This window comes from Rattus norvegicus, chromosome 17, assembly GCF_036323735.1.
Source record: "Rattus norvegicus strain BN/NHsdMcwi chromosome 17, GRCr8, whole genome shotgun sequence".
NCBI classification, from domain to species: domain Eukaryota; kingdom Metazoa; phylum Chordata; class Mammalia; order Rodentia; family Muridae; genus Rattus; species Rattus norvegicus.
The window spans coordinates 59,262,095-59,282,446 of NC_086035.1; the positions used below are offsets into that span (position 1 = coordinate 59,262,095).

Below are 20,352 nucleotides of genomic sequence, written 5' to 3' on the forward strand. Positions count from 1 at the left end.
CTCTCAGTCGAACGAAACTTTTGATGTTGATTCTTAACAGGTTCAGCATCAAGTCAGGGATCGGTCTCCAACCCCGGGCTCTCTCTAACCACTACTTATATATTCAGCTCCTAAGTAGTTTTTTCCCCTCAATCCTACATTTTATTCATCCCTTTTAGTATAATTGAAGCAAGCAGAATAATTACCGCAAATTGTAACAATCTTAAGTGAAACATTTCAGACACAGTTTCCAAATCCCAGAGTAAGTAGTGCTAGCTAGCTAGCTCATGAATTTCTGTTGTATTTAGAAGAAACGCTATTTCTACATAGAGGTTCACACTTTTGCCATCTGTTCTCTGGAAAACTTTCTAAAATCAAATCAAAGACCTGTGGTGGTTCTGTGATCACATCAGAAATAGACGGTTAAACATTAATTTATTAAAACTTAGATGTTGATAAGACTGCTAATATCTGGCTTGTATTATACATGAAAATAAGTACCCAAATATATCTTTTCAATAAAGTATTTTATAAACCGGGAAGATCGTTAGGATGGATTTTAAAAGTTTGGTGGCAAAAATTCAAACGTTCAAGATTTTAAAAACGTGTTGTAAGTCTGATTTCCTCGAGGGCTACCAGGTAAAAATAATCACTACTCTTAAATACAGGGCTTGATAGAAATCTTTAGAGTGCACAGACAAACTATCTCTTAGGTTTGTTCTATGTAACATTAATTATGTATGACCTTTGTCTCACAAGAGCACACTTTGCTTCACTAGACCAGGTAGGTCTAGGAAGAGAGCAGACAAGCAGGATACAGACTGCAGTTCTTCAGGATTGTGCTAAAACTCCAATACTGGCAGCTAGCTCCTCTGGAAGGGAGTGGGACTTTCACCTGCCTCTCCTCCAGCTTCTGGGTTCACTAACTGCCTCTTGCAAGGAGGTAGGATGAAAGCTAGTGCATACTGTTGGCAGAAGTGGCGAGACTCCACTGTAGTCACAAAAGTTTTGGGAGAGGATATCCGAGTGAGATTATGCAGATAAGCATGGGTTACAGAAGGGAAGGAGAAAGAGGGGAGGGAGAGAGGGATAGACAAATCTCCGGGGCATGGAAGACTAGATCACATTCCAGGAATCGGAAAAACTGTCAGATCCACCATGGAACATGACTCATATCTAGCCAGGTTCAACCGTTAGGGGAACACTGGCTGTTCAGTGTAACAGTAGCAATCCCTCAGCCTGTAATATGAGGTTACTGAAAATCCTAGAAGGAGAATTTATGGTTAGAGAACCGAAGATTTTAGAGGACGAAATAGTGTCAACAGTCAATGAATGAGCTGAGAAAATAACTTATTTTTATCTTCATTGGAGCAACAGCCTAAGGGCTCCCAGGCAGGGGACCAGTAGCATGCACAAAGTCCTGGGCGCCAATTCCAGCAGTACAAAGCAGACTGACAAACAGCAGCCTATGGGTATATGTTTCTCCATCCTACAGCAGCAGTGATCGAGTCTGCAGCCTATGGATGTGTTTCTCTACCCCACAGCAGCAGGGACCAACTCCGCAGCCTGCGGACAGATTTCTACATTCTACAGTAGCAGTAATGACATTGCAGAAATAAACTGTGTTTTCTAGAAATGTCTAAATCGTCACGACATACAGATCTGCATGCACATCAGTGGTCCCTTTTACATACAACATGCCTGATAAGAAGCACGTTTTCTAGTCAAGTTCTCCATTCATGTCCTTGTACCCTGGAATCCAACTCTCAGGCCCTTCTAGGCTTCTTAGGACCCAAAGGAGTTCCACTCCTCTGCCACAGTCACTTCATAGCACTTCATTCTGGAGGCAGAATTAAGTAATGAAAGCTCAGTTCTAATTTTTCTTGGTTCTCCTACTCAAAGATTCCTTAGGAAAAAGCACTAGCCCTGCACTGTCTTTAACTTTCTCATCGCTCTACTTAAACCTCCCCAACAGAAGCTACGGAAAATTCTCAATGTCGCCAAAATGTGTGCTAGCATGGTATGTGGAATACACTTAACTTTTTCTCAAACAGAAACATGTTTGGGAAAAGATTTGTAGCTAAAAATGGCTATAAGTCACAAACACATGTTAAGAGAGGTGATAATGGGCTATCTCTGTAGGGGACACAAATGAGAAAGTATGAACCACACATGGCAGCCCTGGGAAATGCTGGAGAGAGCAGTCAGGGAAGGATGGGGATGCAGATCTGGGATCCCAGCAATCAGGAGGCTGAAGGAGGAGAGCAGGGCTATAGCCATATTGGACTTTAAGGAAGCACCTGCCCTAAGAAACCAAGAAAGCAATATATACTCATACACACATATATGCTCACACACACATATGCTCAAATATGCACATCCCACACATTCATAGTCTCACTTATACACTATCACACTCACATATATACATACACTCATACAGTCTCACACTCACACATACACACACACATATATACTCACACATTCTGTCTCACACACACATACAGTCTCACACACTCATACACACATACACACACACACATACACAGTCTCACACACTCATACACACATACACACATACACAGTCTCACACACTCATACACACATACACACACACATACACACATACACTCAGTCTCACACATACTCATACACAGTTTCATACACACTCATACGCACATATAGACACACAAACTTACAGTTTCACGCACTCATACACACATATACACAAACATAAGCATATACACACATACTAAAAGTCTCACAGATTCATACACACATATGCACAGTCTCACACACACCAATATATACCTATACACACACCATTATACTTACAGTCTCACACACACTCACATTGTCATATTCTCTCTCTCTCTCTCACGCACGCACGCACGCACGCACGCACACAGCTGTGGCAGCAGACAAGTTGACCAAACATTATATGATGGTAGCACAGGTGTGGTTCTGAAAGATGCCGCACTGACTGGTTTTGTGTGTCAACTTGACAGAAGCTGGAGTTATCACAGAGAAAGGAGCCTCCCTTGAGGAAATGCCTCCATGACATCCAGCTGCAAGGCGTTTTCTCAATTAGTGATCAAGGGGGCAGGGCCCAGACCATTGTGGGAGGTGCCGTCCCTGGGCTGGTAGTCCTGGGTTCTATAAGAAAGCGAGCTGAGCAAGCCAGGGAAGCAAGTCAGTAAGTAACATCTCTCCATGGCCTCTGCATCAACTCCTGCTTCCTGATCTGCCTGAGTTCTAGTCCTGACTTCCTTTGGTGATGAACAGCAATGTGGAAGTGTAAGCTGAATAAACCCTTTCCTCCCCAACTTGCTTCTTGATCATGATGTTTGTGCAGGAATAGAAACCCTGAATAAGACAGATGCCAAGGGGACATGAAGCAGTATCAGAAAGACAGGTACTTGTAGAGGAGCTGAGCTACAGGAACAAGCCAGAGTGAAGAGCGGCTGCCAGGTATGCACAAAATGGAGAATTGTTCAGCCAGGGGATAGCAGGACACTCCTGCAACAATCCTGCTACAAAACTATCCAGTAGAAGTGGTGGGAATTTGAATGGACAGTGTACAGGAGAAAGTAAAAAGATGCGAGTCTCTTTGGAGTGGATTAGAGGTGCTTTTGCTGTTTGTTCTGAGACAGGGTCTTGATATATAGCCTAGACTGGTCTGGAACTCACAAATTGTCTCCACCCCCTGAGATACAAGTGTTGGGTCACTATCCTTTTGTATCCTGTCAGTCCTCCCTTCCTCAGCCTCCCCCCATCACCCCAGGAGGTGCAAGGTTCAATCAATGGAAATAATAATTACTTATAATGTTGTCATCCTGATATAATGAGCACAATTTAGGGTGCGCCTTTAGTGGGGCTTCATAGTACATGCCACAGGTCAATTTTCCTGAAACCCATGTTTCTTTACTCAACCAATATGTCCATAATTGTTCTGTATTTTGCCCATGAGGGAAGCTAAAGTTGGCTTTGATATGGGAGTTAAGGCCTTCTGTAATGCTAACATATAATTTCCAAAGCTGAGCACTCCAATGGGACAGATCAGTCTTGTCAACTCCAGGAGACAGCACAGCTCTCTTGCTTCCAGTGTCTGATCCATGCTTTTCTACCTTCCTGTTCGGCTCCAGACTGTCTTCTGAAAGCCTCTTACAAGAACGTCTTGCGGACTGAATGGAAGGACCCATGAAAAGCACTGATGATGTGCCCTGGCCCACCCAGAACAGTTCACAGACGCAAATGCACTCTCATGGCACTGAGGATGGAACTGGGCCTCACACTCTAGGTCCAGTTCTGCACTCACTTTCATAGATCACCGCCCTTGCCCCTGGTTTTTGAGATACCTGTTCCCTGTGTACCTCAGGCTGCTGTGGACTCCCCATCCTTCTGTCTCTGCCTCCCAAGTGCTAGGTATCCCCCACAAGATCAATCTAAGATAAATTCTACTATCCTTCAAAATCCAACTCAGTATCAACTCCTCTGTGAAACTTAATTCATCTAAATGCACTTTTACAATCCGAAAAACAAACAATTAGGTGAGCTCAACCGTCCTTAAGCCTACCTGAACTGTGCTTTCACTGAAGTCAACTCCACTTTCAAACAGCAAGAATAATGCCTGTCACATACTCCATGCTCACTCCACTGCTTCCACGACAGTCCCATTTGATGTGTCTGTCAGGTTAGAGAAGCTGGTGAGAATATGGAGGTTAGAACAGAATCTCTGCGTCTGATTTTAAAGTCTCAGAAGATTAAATGGAGAAGAGAAGACATGAAATGGGGAAGGAGGGATGGCAGAGAGGAGCGAGATGGGTCAAGGGTTTTGTTCTTTGGAAAGGTGGGGGAGATTTGGACATGTTTATACTAAAAGCCAAAAATGGCAGAAGGGTTTAACCTCAGGACAATCGTCTTACTCACAAGAAGGAAGACATAAGGCCGAGCATGAAGAGTAACACAAAGAGTTAAATTCCTTGATAAAACAGCAGAATTATAAATATCATAATATCAGTTTAGTTAGCAGATGTCCAGCTTCCTCATTCCCAAAAGCATTTAATAAATATTTACTAATAGTTTATTCAGAGCTAGGGTGAAGCAGTCTGTGCGAGAGAAATGAGAAAACACAATACATATGACCTCTCAGGGGCAGATGCTGTTACTGTATACATTGGGGAAATACAAAATTAGCTTTTTTTTTCCTTTGAGACAGGGTTTCTTGTGTAGCTTTGGCTGTCTTGAAATTTGCTCTGTAGACCAGGCTGGCCTCAAACTGGGAGATCTGCCTCCTGAGTACTGACATAAAGGGCATGTGCTACCACTGCCCAGCTGGAAAATAACATCTTTAAATATGAATGGCCTAAACGAGAATGCTGATACTGAGCACAGTGCAAAAGCAGCAGTACTGAATGAACATGCTTTTGCTTAAGGCAACGATTCCCCTTGTTGGTCCTTTCATTTTCATTCTAAGCCACCTAAGAAATGGCAGTAAATAATTCTTCCAACATAACACTTAAAATACAGACTGGGAACCCTATAAGATGTTGTTGCTGTTGTTTTTAACCTAGAAAATGCTAGAAAGGAAATATGACAGTTTGTATTGCTCCCAGAAATCATAATTACATGCCGAATTCTCAAAATTGTGACTTATGCCTACAATTTAAAAATGTCATGAAGTCATACCCAATATGAACATTAAAAAAACCAACAACAACAACAAAAAACTCAGCCAGGTAGTGGTGGCACACACCTCTAATCCTGGAACTCAAGAGGCAGAGAGGCAAGGGATCTCTGTGAGTTCAAGGCTATCCTGGTCCAGGACAGCCAGGACTACACAGGGAACTCTGTCTCAAACAAACAACAATAACAACAATAAAACTCCTTTAGGATATCTTACCGTGTAAAGTTATATACTATATATTCTAAAGTTATACAAACTTTACTTACTACCACACAGATTTTTGTCAAAATTGAGAATTTCTATCCCACTACGAGTGGCTAAATAAGTTTAAGATGTGTCCCTTCAGCTCCTATAAGCCATGGGGTGTTTGCTCACCCTGTAGGCAGGCAGTGAAGACTCGGATGGCATTTTGACGTGGAGTTTGCTCATCACAGCTGGAGAAGTGGTGGAAACCCTGAGTTGGAAACCACTGAAACTTGAGTTCAAATAGTAGTGACTTAGTATTTAACAGAGACCAGAATTCTGTTCTAAGTCATGGCTATGTCATGAACAACTAGGTGTCTAGAATAATAAAATTCCATATTGGAAAGTTGTAAAAAGATGTAAGAATTAAACTGTCTGTGTTCAAAATAGTTGGCAGAGTGTATCTCAAATGAGTCGTGTGAAGTATTGCTGATCCATTCAGCCTGCTCAGGCGCTCACATGAGGTGTGGTCTCCAGGAAGGATGAAGGCAGAGCAGGAGAAAGAACCTGAGCTCCAAAGGACCAGCTTCTGCTGGACACCTTCCGATCCTGAGAAGATGAGACCCACAGCCTGTACACCATGTCCCAAGGCGCGCTCGTGAACACTCAGACACACTCAGACACACCGACCACACACACACACACACACACACACACACACACACACACACACACACACACACACACACACGCCCGAGTCAGGAAGGTAGGTAGGTATGCGTGGCCCAGAAGGGAGTAAAATCTCAAGGAACAAAAGGGCTGCCAGGGAGCAATGACCAAAGCAACGACCAATCAGGTGGACTGCTGGGAGCTGAGCCAGCCCTTGAGAAGGCGGGGTTACAGTGAATTGCTACTGCTTCTACAACAGAATGGGAAGTTTTCTGGCGTCTTTCTATCCCCGGGTACAGAATTACCTTTCTTGTCATCAAGTGCGCTAACTGTAGTGAAATGGAGTGTTGCTTGTCGCCGGTTTCACTGATTTTTTTTTTTTTTTTAATTTGAGGACCGACACCTGCATATGCACTCTGCATCCAGTTCCCGGTCCTGTTCACAGGGGGGAAGAGAAAGTGATGATTCCAAACGCACGGAGTGAGACTGCAGGTGTCAGAAGTGAGTCATGGAGAGACAGGACAGGAGAAGAGCAAAGAGGACAGAGGCCCAGGGAGCATCAGGAGTCCAGACAGCAGAGCCAGAAGAGCCAGGGGTGGGCGAAGTTGAGCTCACTAGAACTAAGGGAGGAGAAGATAACCAGGGAGCACAGAATCCTTCCTATAGGGTGCTTTGTGCAAACAGGCTGGTGGGTTGACAGGAGAGCTGGAGGAAGGACCGGCTGTGGTACCTGGACGCTGTAAGTCTTGCATCTGGAGGGCCAAAGCCAAGCAAGATTTCAAGCCATTTCCAAGTGCCCTCCCATATGATTTTCTTAAATGTTTATTTCTTTATTATTGGCAGGGAGGCAATGCCACGGACCTGGGCTAAGGCAGTGTGGTGCTATTTTGGGAAACTGTAGAACCTTTAGACATGGGGTTGAGCTGGCAAACATAAGGCCTTAGGGCTAGGCACTGAGGATTCAACACTAGCCTGGCTCCCACTGGGGCTCCCTGCTTCCCGAAGAGTACCAAAGCTCCCACTACCATAAACTCATCTACCACCATCAAATTGCCACCAAGACTGACCTTTCCCCTTTAATCATTCCTCCCCTAAGTGCTTCTGTCTGCTATTTTGTCATAGCAACAAGAAGAGTTATTAATTCACCCGCCAAAAGGAATAACACCACCTTGGAGCTCAGGTGAGGCCCTAGCCTGAGGCGCCCAGTCTTCATCCTCATGATGCACCTCACATTACAAGGGTGCTTTCCACACATGCACACCTTCTCAGTCCACCCTTTTTCTGGTTCGAAGATGTACACGCTACCACACCACAGGCCTGTCGGCCTTCAGGAGTTACTGAGAGGTAGGATTCACATCCAGATCTGATTTTGAGTTTCGCAAACATGAGACTCATAAGCTCAAACCCAGGACAAGTAGTGCTGAGCTGGCAGCCTGAGATGTCCCAATAGGTTTGTTTAATTGATCTATTCTCAAGGTTAACATCTTTTGCTTTCATGTCACCCAATCGTTTAGGGCTGGCTTTGTTCATTTTTGGTTTGACTTTTTCTTTGCTTGTCTTACAGTGACACACTCCGTATTGCTACTGAGGACATTACCTCTATCTTTTCATGGCCATTGTATCTCCGTAGAATTTGGGCTTGCTCCCTTATCTCTAAATATTCTTTTAAAAATGTCTGATTGTTTTTCAGACAAGGTCTCACTGTGTAGCCTAAGCTGGCCTCGAACTTGCTACCTTCTGCCTCTGTATCCTATGCACAGCCTAACAGTATGTACCTAGCTTTTTAAAGCATTGTCCTCTTAAAGGACTCTTTATGTACACCGACTTTTGTTTATTATAAAGAACTTTTGTTTATTATGTAAGACCAGGTGTGGGGGTGCATGCCACTAATCTCAGCACTTAGGAAGCAGAAGCAGGAGGATCTTTGTGAGTCTGAGGTCAGCCTGGGCTACATAAAGAGTATCAGAACAGCCATGACTATATTGAGAGACTCTGTCTCAACAAACAAACAGAAAGACATATCCAATCTTAATAGAACACCTATGATAGAAAATGATTTAAACTGCCATAGTTCAAGACAGAAGAGATTAAATGTCTATAGTTCTCCGAATAAAAATGATTCTATGTCTATAAAAATTAAAGTGGACAAACTATTCTTTATCTGAGTAGTCTTGAAAAACTCGATCTTAAATAGTATCATTTCTTTCCATATATTAATTTGACATTTTCCAAAAGTTTGTTTTATAACACATGATACTGAGGTAAGAGCCATATAGGTATATAAAATACCAGTAGGAACTGGATGTGTGAACACTTTTCTAGCATGCTAAAGTTCCTGGGTTCCAGCCTTTGGGCTGAAGAAATAAGTGACTACATAAGCTAATAAGCCTGGAAAATACTACAAATTATTTCTTGCCCTTTGAAAACACTGTGGGTCCCTGATGGATAAGCTCATAGGCATCCTGCAGAAAGAAATGGGGTACTTAATACAATGTATCTCAAGTGTGTCTGAATGTCTATAGCACACTTTGGCAAATTCTAGTCATGACAGCTCAAAGAAATGGAACATCTTATTGCTCTAAGATGCCTGACACACAAACCGAAAAGGCTTGAGAATCCACATCGCTCTAGAGTACTGTTGTTACCATTAGTTGTAGGTATGAGCATGAGTACACAGGCACCTGAAGGTTTGAGGCATCTGTAGACCCCCTAAAGTTGGGGTTAGAGATAGTTATGACCCACTAAACATGGGGGATGGGAACTGAATTGGGGTCTGCTAAAGGAGTAGCAGGTATTCATAACCGTTGAGCACCTCTCTAGTACCTGATAAAGATTTTTATCCTGATAATAAAAAATGCTAACCAAGCCATTTAAAGAATTGGTCAGAATTCCTATAGAAACTAGAGCTGAGCAGACTGAAATGCTCCGTAATATTTTTATCCTTAAAACCCTGTATCTAAAGAAAGTTCAGCTGTATTTAATCCTCAAACTTCTCAAGTGAACTCTGGAAACTGCTTTGCCCTTGGAACTGTTCCTTCCCATCTCAAAATCTAAGAATCATAAACCTATCGGTGAGGCTCTCCAAGGATTTGATGAAATACTTCATGGAAAAAGAATGCCCAAGCCAGCCAGTGCACCTACCCATCTCCCCCCCCCTCAACCCCCCCAGGACAAGGTCTCACTATGTAGATCAGGCTAGCCTAGAACTCTCTAGCTCAGGCTGGCTTCCAACTTGTGGTCTTCATCCTCATATTTCTGAGATTATGAGTGTGCGTCATAGTGCCCACCTTCACAGGACCCATTTTTAAAGGACATCGGTATTGTAATAATTTTACTTCCCACGCTTTATTCCTTGTTACTGCCAGGGTACTGAACCTGGGCCTCACACATGCCAGGCAAGCGTCCAATCACCACGGCTCACACTCACACACACTCACAGCTTACTTTCATAGTTTACTTTCTGTATGCTTGGCATGAAAGAGAATAGTGTCTGTAAGGGACTCAACTGCTTTTAAGTAGAGAAACAAGAAAGTCCTCCAACCAAACACCTACATGATATTTATAGAACCAGCCTATGGAAGCATAGTCTACAGGGGTTGGGGTTTTTGATTTCCTTCCATTTAGCAGTCAGGGAGGCAAGGCTTGCTGAGGAGCACCCCTTGTTCTTTTCACCTCACTGCCAGGTAATCAACCATCAAAGATAATCCGATGACCACTCAAGCTCCCTACCCAAAGCTTCCAGAGTTACTGGGGTAAAACTCCCCAGGCTACCAGCTTCCTGACATGGCAGGCTGCTGTTTGCCTCAGGGACAGTATGGTAAGTAATCATTTGCATCTAAAACACCAATGGGCACAGGAAGGAACAGTAGCCTCCTGGGTTGAAGATCCGGATCCCAATCTATTATCTATATTTACCACGACTCTCCCAGTCTCAACCGTAAATGTTCCCGAAAAGCTTCTGGGTGGACACCTCAGTCCCCAAGACGACAGCATTCAGACGAGAGTGCTGGAATAAGGGTCTGACCTCACTGACTAATAATACATTAATGGGTTTGTGAGCAAAGGGGATTTATTGTAAAAGCGAATTCCTTCTTTCCCTCTGCTTCCTGACAGCCGTAAATGAGCAGCTGAACTCCATCACACGCACAACCACGATGCACAATGCATGGTGCACAGTGCACAGACCTGGCACCGACTGAGGCAAGCTACCATGGGCTGCCACCTCGAGAATGTCTTTCCTGTTGACTTCCACAGGTGATCTGTTCTGGCCCTCATTCGACTAACACAACTGCTCTCCAGAAGTGATTAATTTCTGAGCAGTATGACCTCACACAAACGGTGGACGGAATGAATACTCAGTCTCTCTCCTTTTAGATGATTAGCCAGAACAAATGAGACAGTACAGTGCGAACAATCTCTACAAGTCCCAAAGTGCCACACTGATATAAGGAAGGGCAGTCTATTCCAACATAGCGGCTGGGAAGGAAGGGTAGGCCGGCCTTAGAGGAACACGGGTGAGCACTTATGTACAAATGCGCCTGGCGTAATATCTTCTCTACAGTCCAAGGACGAACACGGCAAGATAAATTCAAAAGGGGAGTGGGGAGTCTTAAAATTAGTAAAATTGTTTAAAAGATTCCCTATGAAAGGAAAGTGGACGAAGGCGCCTTCTCTAGCCACTAAGTCTTCCGTAATTAGCTTCAATCGTGAGAGAACACAGCATTCCTGCTCAGCTGTGGTACTCGGAGGGCTGCTCACCCTTCCTTCCCAGCTGCGATGACCACTGACACAAGCTCCACCCTCAATACCCATGAGGGCTGGAGACCACCAATCAAGGGGTCTGATGCTCTCTTCTCGTCTCTGTAATTACGGCATTCATGTGGTACACAGGCACGCGCTGACAAAACATACATACAAATACAAGTAAAGATAAAAATATAAGAGAGCATTTCATAGTGCTGCCGCCTCCTGTTGTGTTTCAAGAACTCAGTCTAAAAAAGCAAAAAGCATTTTCAGCCACATTACATTTTTAGAACTGACTCATGATAAGCTAAAATTTAATCCATAATGAGCCAGCTTTCTTGTATCAAATGGTTACTCATGAGCGTCTTATTTTAAAGGAGCTGAGCTCCAGTACTCTGCTGACAGCCAGCATGCGTGATCTCCTTCCTCCCTCTCCCTGCGCTGCTGGGAACCAAACCAGAAGCCTTGTTCACACCACACTAACGCTCTGAGCTACAACCAGCCCAGGCTGCTTCTGACCTCCACCTCCTGGGTTCTCATATCCTCAGCTCTGAAAAGGATGAGTTCTTGATGCTGCTTCTTCAATTTTATGATTGTCTCTAGTCTCCCACACTTGACAGAAAAAAATGATAGATGAAAAAACTTTAAGTATAGAACAAGCTAAGCAAAGTTGACTATTCTCTGAGAAGCCATGCCCACGTTCTCAAATATGCCTGACTTTCTTTGAGTACATTTTTCTTCTAACCCTGTGTTTGTACCTGTGTTAAAATACTTTAATAAAATATTTAACTCTGGTTTGTTTAAGAAACAAAAAAACAAACAAAAAAAAAGGTAACCAGAGATGTTTAGGGGCTAGGCAGTGCTGGCACATGCCTTTAATCCCAGCACTCGGGAGGCAGAGGCAGGTAGCTCTCTGTGAGTTCAAGGTCAGCCTAGTGTAGAGTGAGTCCCAGGACAGGCAAGGCTACACATTGAATCGATGTCTCAACCCCTGGCTCGTGCCCCCACCCAAAGATGCCAGTGAGGTACCCAGTGAGTAGCGTTTGCCACGGGAGCCTACTGCCCTGAGCTTTACCCTGGGAATAAAGGTGAAGGAGAGAACAAACCCACAAGGTTGTTCTTTGACCTCTGCATATGGGTCAGGCTATATGCGCACGCACACACACACACACACACACACACACACACACACACACACACACACTAATTATGAGTAAAAGAATTATAAAGTTTTTGAGATATGTGATTTGTAATGAAGCTATGTCTTCTGTATTTCCTGATAGTATGTATATCTACATACTAGACAAAGACTAGTCAGAATCTCAAGAATAAATAAATCCCAGAATGCTCAATGCTCCCTTGGCATTGAGTCGAGGGAGTGGTGCTCTGCTAGGGACTTCTAACACTTGGCAGGAAGTGAAAGGGTTTCCCTTTTCTGTTTTTCTTCAGCACTGCGGTCAGAACCAGGGTCTCTTGCAAGCCAATACTCACTGCGCCATAAAAGGCTCCTGTAGTCTACCTAGACGAAGCTTTGTGCTAAGTGTGACCACATGTGAATTGAGGAACCCAAGCACCTTGCAAACATACCTTGACACTAGAGAAGAAGGATTAACATGAAGAGAGACAGACTACGTAACAAAGGCCTACACTGAAATTGTCTGGGGGAGGGCAAAATCTGCAACTGTGTGATACGTTTTCTGAAAGGGGATGGAGACCGTCACTGTAGTAGGTTTAGAAAATAATTAACACAGGAGTATAGTCTAGCAACCAACAATGACAGGGATACCTCAACCAGTTTAGCTATTTGACGTGTTATATGTATAAAGAATCTATTCAAGTCTGCACAGAGAGCCTGGTTATGGTTTATATAACTGGTTTTATATAACTAAGTTTTCATGAGCTGATTTTGTTTTCCAAGCCCCTACCCCATGCCAGCTTTGTATTATGATTCGTGAGAGAGGACAAAGAAAAACATGTATTTGACCTTGGCGAAAGCAGGCTACATTAAGCCTATTTTGAAAGGCTTAGCTTGTTATCTTTATGCTTCCAGATTACAGAATTATTTGTTGAAATAAAACATATGGATAATAGTTCAAAAATATACAAAGTAATCTACTTATAGCAACTTAGCCCAAAAATGGATTTATTCTTCCTGGTTTTCTTTAATGAAGACAGAAGTCAATATTCAGCAGTCATAGAATAGTCAGGCACTATTGTTTTGGTCTTTTAAAGAGATAAATGTGAGGCACATCGATGCACATGGGAGGCAGTATACACAATAAGGTAAATATGAAAACAAGGTACAGAATGTGAAGGCAAGCAGACAGTGATTACAGACTCCAAACATGGGCAGGGCACTAGGAATCAGGAAGAAAGAGGAGGGGAGAAACAGAAAATAGCAGAGAGGGGTGGGTGGAGGTGGGGAGAGAGGGAACTGAAGATTCAAGTGTGCTAACTTAATGCTGTGTTGGGCTACAAAGAGAGACTCTGTATGAAACAGACAAAAATGACTTCAAAAACTCGGCTAGCTACAAATTTGGGATTTAAAAATTCTATGTATTTGGTATGTAAAATAATAAGTACATTCAAATTTAAAATCGAATGATTTGTTTTGAGACAGAATCTCACATAATTGAAGCTGGCCTCGGGCCTCCGGTTACCACGTCTCTCTGCTGGAATTAGTTACGTCATCCAGCTCAGTTCACTGTTTGTCTGCAGTTTCGCATTCCAGTGCCACCACACCCACTCACTGCCTTTTAACAGCACAGCTGAGTATTGGAAAATAAAAGACCTGGGGCTGGAGAGATGGCTCAGCAGCTAAGAGAGGACACTGCCCTTCAGGAAGATCTGATTTACAGTCCCTGGCACCCACATCAGGAAGTTCACAAGCCCCTGGAACTCCAGCTCCAGGGCACTGATGAGCTCTTCTTGCCTGAGAAGATTTGTATTCGCATGTGCATGCCATGAAATCCATTTAAAAAGGCAAAATCTTAGTATTGTGTGTGTGTGTGTGTGTGTGTGTGTGTGTGTGTGTGTGTGTGTGTGCCTGCTTTCCAGTTGAAACTGTTGTGTGAAGCTCTGGCCTCCTATAGATTTGAGAGGAAATGATTCACAGAGCGGTTTCTGTCCTCTAAGATAAACAGCAATGCTGCTAGCCTATCACAGGCAAGCTGTTCTTTCACTGCCTGTTAATTTCTACTCATTCTGGGGAAAGAATACTGGTATTAATATAAGTTGTTAGAAATGTACTCGCGGTTGGCAGAAAATGCTATGGAAACAACCTACAAATTCTACCAACCTTTCAGTGCCCTGCTGCTCCTTGCTGCCCTGTGCCCACATTCACTGAAACCTGTCTCAAACCCTCCGACCTCTTTGCTCTCCCACCAAAACTGATGGGGGGTGGAAGCTGCTGAAGCTCTCCTTTCCCTAGCCAGGGGTGAGCAAATTAACAGACGCAGGCCGTTCCTTCCTCTGCCTCTACCATGTCGTGGGTTAACCTTCTCACTGTCCTGGGGGCACTGAGAGATTCCAAGAGCCAGTCCCACCATGTTCTAGCTCTTCCCAAAGGCCTTGTTCTGCCTTACCTATGTCCACGTGGCGTCTTTACCTGGCATGTCTGTCCTCTTGGCAACTTCTTCAGGAGCAAAGTCCACCCACAACACAGGGGTCCATGCAAAAGTTGCCTTCTCTGCAAAGTCGGCCCATTCCCAACCCTGCCTTTTTTGCTTTCTCTGTAATCCTCAGCAGGTTTTTTTGTTTTTGTTTTGTTTTTAATGTGAGAGATACACCGAAGTCTACACAGGTGAGCAGCCAAGCGTACTCATGCAGAGGCTAGAACAATATGTTGGGTGTCTTCCTCTCTAACTCTCCATCCCATTGATCTAAGACAGGGTTTCTGAATGAACACGAAACTTGTCATTGAGCTAGGCTGGATGGCTGGAATGCCTCTCAGGAACCACTTGTTTCCAGCCCCCAACACTGTGGTTATAGGTATGTTGGCTTTTTTTATATATGAGTGGTGGGGATTCGAACCCAGTCCTGGTGCTTGCAGAGTACATGTTCTTACTCACTGAGCCATCTTCCCAGTCCACCACTGTAAAGCAACTGGAGAAGACAGCACTCCACCCCAGGAGCTCTTACAATACTGATATCCCATGTGTTTGAATGAGGCAATGTGAGTGAGGGTGGGGACTGGGCTTGAACTCAAGCCCTCACACAAGGTAGGCAAGTTCTCAGACATGGGGTGATCTTCTAATGCCCACCTTATCTCCTGGAGCTCAGGTTTCCTAGTTATTAAACCTTTGGTCTAATGGTGGTGCGATGGGTACCTGATGAAGCTTTTGGGAGGTCGGATCAGGTGGGAAGATTTAGATCTCAGCAGGCAGTCTCATGAGGTAGGCCCATTCCCTAATTCTCTTTTGCTTCCTGGTTGTGAAGTGAGTGGATCTGCTCTGTCCCAAGATCCTCACTGTCACTCCTGGCACCTCAGCAGTGACAGGTCTCCAGTCACAGACCAGAGCTTCTAAAACCTGGAGTCAATAGCTCTCGTATATCTTTATAAGCTAATTGTCTCCGATAATCTGTTACAGTGACTATGGAGAATGTGGGGAGGTGTTTTTGACTTTGCCATTAAAGAGCTGAGAGCAGGTACCACATGGTAATGTGAGGTTGGCAATAGCACCTGTCTCAGGAAACTGAGGCTCTCGGTGATGACCTAACCTAATCCAGGTGTAAAGGGTGCAGTTCAGAACTCAGGAGAGGGGGTTAGGGATTTAGCTCAGTGGTAGAGCGCTTGCCTAGCAAGCACAAGGCCCTGGGTTCGGTCCCCAGCTCCGAGAAAAAAAAAAAAAAAAAACTAGGGAGAGAAGTTCGAAGGAGATGCTCATTTGCATGGGAGGGGTCTGGTCAGTTTTTTTCTTTATTACCTTATTGTACTGGCTGGTTTTGTGTGTCAACTTGACACAAGCTGGAGTTACCACAGAGAAAGGAGCCTCTCTTGAGGAAATGCCTCCATGAGACCCAGCTATAAGGCATTTTCTCAATTAGTGATCAAGGATGGAGAGGCATAGCCCATTGTGGGTATTGCCAGCCCTGGGCTGGTAGTCTTGGGTTCTCTAAGAAAACAAGCCAGTAAGTAACATCCCTCCATGGCCTCTGCATCAGCTCCTGCTTCCTGACCTGCTTGAGTTTCTGTCCTGACTTCCTTTGGTGATGAACAGCAATGTGGAAGTGTAAGCTGAATAAACCCTTTCCTTCCCAGCTTGCTCCTTGGTCCTGATGTTTGTGCAGAAATAGAAACCCTGACTAAGACAGTTGTTAACAGAGGAACTCTGAAAATATGGCCATATGGTCAGACAAAGCCCCACGAGACGTCCAGAGACCGCCAAGTATGTGTCACATCTGCAAGGCCTGACTGTTTACAAGACAAAGGGTAAAGCCATATGGCTTCCTGCCATGTTTAAAGGTCTTTGAGGCTTAGCTATAAGACTGCTGTGTATTTCTAAAGATTAAGAAATTCGAGCAGAAGAGATGGCTCAGAGGTTAAGAGCACTGACTGCTCTTCCAAAGATCCTGAGTTCAATTCCCAGCAACCACATGGTGGCTCATGTAATGGGATCCGATGCCCTCTTCTGAATCCGATGCCCTCTTCTGATGTGTCTGAAGACAGAGACTGTGTACACACACATATAAAATAAATGTATCTTTTTAAAAAGTCACCATTGGGGCTGGAGAGATGGCTCAGTGGTTAAGAGCACTGACTGCTCTTCCAGAGGTCCTGAGTTCAGATCCCAGCAACCACATGGTGGCTCACAACCATCTGTAATGGGATCCGATGCCCTCTTCTGGTGTGTCTGAAGACAGCTACAAGTGTAACTTATATAATAAATAAATCTTTAAAAAAAAATAAAATAAAATAAAAAGTCACCGTTGAAAAAGAAAAGAAAGAAATGCAAAACCCAAATATCTGTTAATTGATCAGAGTTACTTGTGGGAGGAGCATAAAAATTCTAATCCAAGTCAAATGTGGTGGCACATGGCTGAGGCAGGAACTTGAGAGCTTTGAGGTCAGCCCAAGCCAAGCTTTGAGACAGTGAGAATGTCTCAAACAGTCAAAATAAAATTTAAGAGCGATTTTAATCTTCTTTAAAAACAGGTAAAGGCAGGTCAATATTTAACTCATAAAGGCTCCTGGATTGTCTTTTAAATTTAAAAACACAGTGGGAACTGGGAAGACTCAGCATGGCCATGAAAGCCCCAGACAAGGATATAGCTGTCTTGTAACTAAAATTTCAAACCCCAGAAAGCTTGGAAGTCATGGCGGAAGCACCTTCCAGGGCTGTACATAAGGCTGTAACTGTTTCTGTGCGTGCCGCAAACCAGGAAGACCAAATGCATACATGAAGCACAGTAAGCACTTCACCTTTTGAAACAGGATCTGATATGTCCCGCCTTTCCCTCACTACAAAGATGAGGTAGTCCTTGAACACCTGATCCCCCTGTTTCCACCTCCCACGTGCTAGGATTAGAGGTGCCTGCCCCACAACTGGCTCCTAGGTACTTGCATCGAAAGGACTTGGACTGGCTGACAGGGGACTGGGTGGTCCGCTCACTGCACTTTTAAGCAGAATATCTGCTAAGTTTATAAGTAGCACTGACATATTAAGGGGAACTGGAGACTCGCCCTATTTATAAGTTACATTTCTTAAGTATGTAAGGCTCTCTTAAGAATCCAAACGTGCTTCCTGGATAGAAAGGATGAATATCAATGTGTTCTCTTCCCTAGTTTACTGCTTCCCTTGACACACTGTGCAGTTATAATCTATTTACTTTAGATACCCTTCAGCTCCTAGGATTCGAGCTTTTGGGAAATGGGGTAAGGGCAGCAATACTAGTCCACCCCCAGCCCTCCAGAGTTCCGGATCCATGGCTGGCTTCACTAGCACTTTGGGTTGTTTTGTTGTTTTGCTCTCTCTGTGTCCTCGGCTGTCCTGGAATTCACTTGTGTAGACCAGGCTGGCCTTGACTCATGAAGACCCACCTGCATCTGCTTCACAAATGCTGGGAATTAAAAGTGTGCCCTCACCCTCCTTCAGTAGCTAACTTGCTGATCTAACTCGGAGATCCTCAGCTTTGGATTAGGGATCTGGAATAGCTGAGGAAGACCCTATGCCCAGTCCAGTGCAGATCAATTAACTCAGAATTTCCTAGGTGAAGCCATGTGTAGACAGAGGCTGGTGTAGTCCACATGTAAAGTGCCTGCTTAGCAAGCATGAGGAGGCTCTGGCCTCCGTCTTCAACACCACAGCACATACATGGATAAACACATGCACATACACAGGCAGTGCTGAGAGGCTCTAGGATAAGAGGATAATAAGCCTGCCATGTAGTTTGGAGGATCTAGGTATATTCTGGACCAGGGTTACCTGATAGAATCTTCTAGAACATCAGAAATGTTCAGTCTGTGCTGCCCAAAATAGAAGCTACTAATAAGTAGACCACTTGCTATGCAGATAGTCTGATTGAGAAATTAGAATTTTCAAGTTTAATTACTTCAAATTTAAGTGTACATAGGTGCCGTGTGGTGATCGGACTAGCTCACTGGAGCGCACAGCATGTAAATTTTATACCATTTTAGATGAGCTGAGTCTGTGACTAAATGGTACTGAACGAATCTTTCTTTATATATGAAGATTTTTTTATATAATTTGATACATATATCAAATATCATTATATATTTTATATATCATATATCAAATATCATATATATATGAAGATTATATATATATAATTTGCACATTTGTGTATGTGTATCTGTATCAGTAGGCGCCATGTCCTGCATGTGGAGGTCAGAGGAGAATTTGGGGGAGTTGGTTTTCTCTTCTATTACGTAGGTCCCAGAAATTGGCCTCAGATCATGAGACTTAGCACCTACCTAGCTGCTGAACTGTCTTACTCTTCTGAGGCCTCACTAGTCACACCTCTTTGAGGTTCTTCACACCATTTTCCTAACAAGTCCTCTGGATGAATGGAAGGATAGACAAAGGTTATACTGGCTTCTGAGGAAGGTAAGGACTTTGAATTAGCTTTTCCCTCCTCCCTTCAGGTAAAAAAAAGAAGCAAAGATCTTTAGAACTAAATGTTCTTGTACATAATAATGGAGAAGCGAGCTGATGAAACTCCAGGGAAAGTCCTCCTCAATCTTTGGCATAATACAGGGCTTTCCAACTGTGCTCTGTGACCTCTGCCTTGGAAGATGAGAGTTTCCAGTGATCTGTGGTGACAGTCTGAGTCCCAGGGCTAAATATAGGTCACTGGCAATGACAGCGTCCCTTTCTTGGGCACTTGGAAACCGAGTCCTACCCATGAATGGGGTTATTCATGGTTGGTGGGATACAAGACTGAGAACAGCCAGAAGCATGGCCCAGATAGGAGAGTCTGTCCACTGCAACTTCCTACTGAAGAAAACCCAACTGTGTTTACCTGATTTCCAAATGATTTGTAAATGGTGGGTAGCTTTTGGAAAATTCTAAAAATTTCACGTTTAATTTAACAAAGTTTGAAAGAACAAGAATGAATTTCTAAAACTTAGTATCAACCTAGACCAGGATATTTCCCCATGGCCACATTTTCAAACACTGGCCACACAGCAGATGAATCACCATCAAATTTGACTGTGGAATTTACACCCCTCCACCCAAGTCCTTGTTGAGTGTTTCAGTGAGGCCATTCACTGTGTCTGCCAGTTTTGAATGACGGTTTGTGAGTCAGCTTTTGAGGCCCAATGAAGCATCATGGCTTATAGCCTGACTGACCTGGGCAGTGTTCTCCAAGGGTGTAACCCCTACAGAGAGCATTCTGGTCATGTGGACGTGGCTTAAAGACCATATTCTCATAGGACACCCCCGGACTTCCTGCAGCCAGAACCCAGGGGATACTCAGCACTCTGGGTTCTAACAAAGCCACCCAGTGATTCTGGTGCAAAATCTGATACCTACTGACCTAAAGTATTCTAAACCCTCCTGAAAATGTCCCCCAAGGAAACGCCCTGAGGCTGAAAATGACTAAAACATCTGTTCATTTTTCTTTTCTTT

At 43.9% G+C, this 20,352-nt stretch overlaps 1 protein-coding gene across 2 annotated transcripts in view; it reads right to left on the minus strand.

Moving 5' to 3' along the window:
• The window catches only part of Epc1 (enhancer of polycomb homolog 1), a 91,023-nt gene that overhangs the window by 63,582 nt on the left and 7,089 nt on the right, over positions 1-20,352 (minus strand). The window lies entirely within an intron of this gene.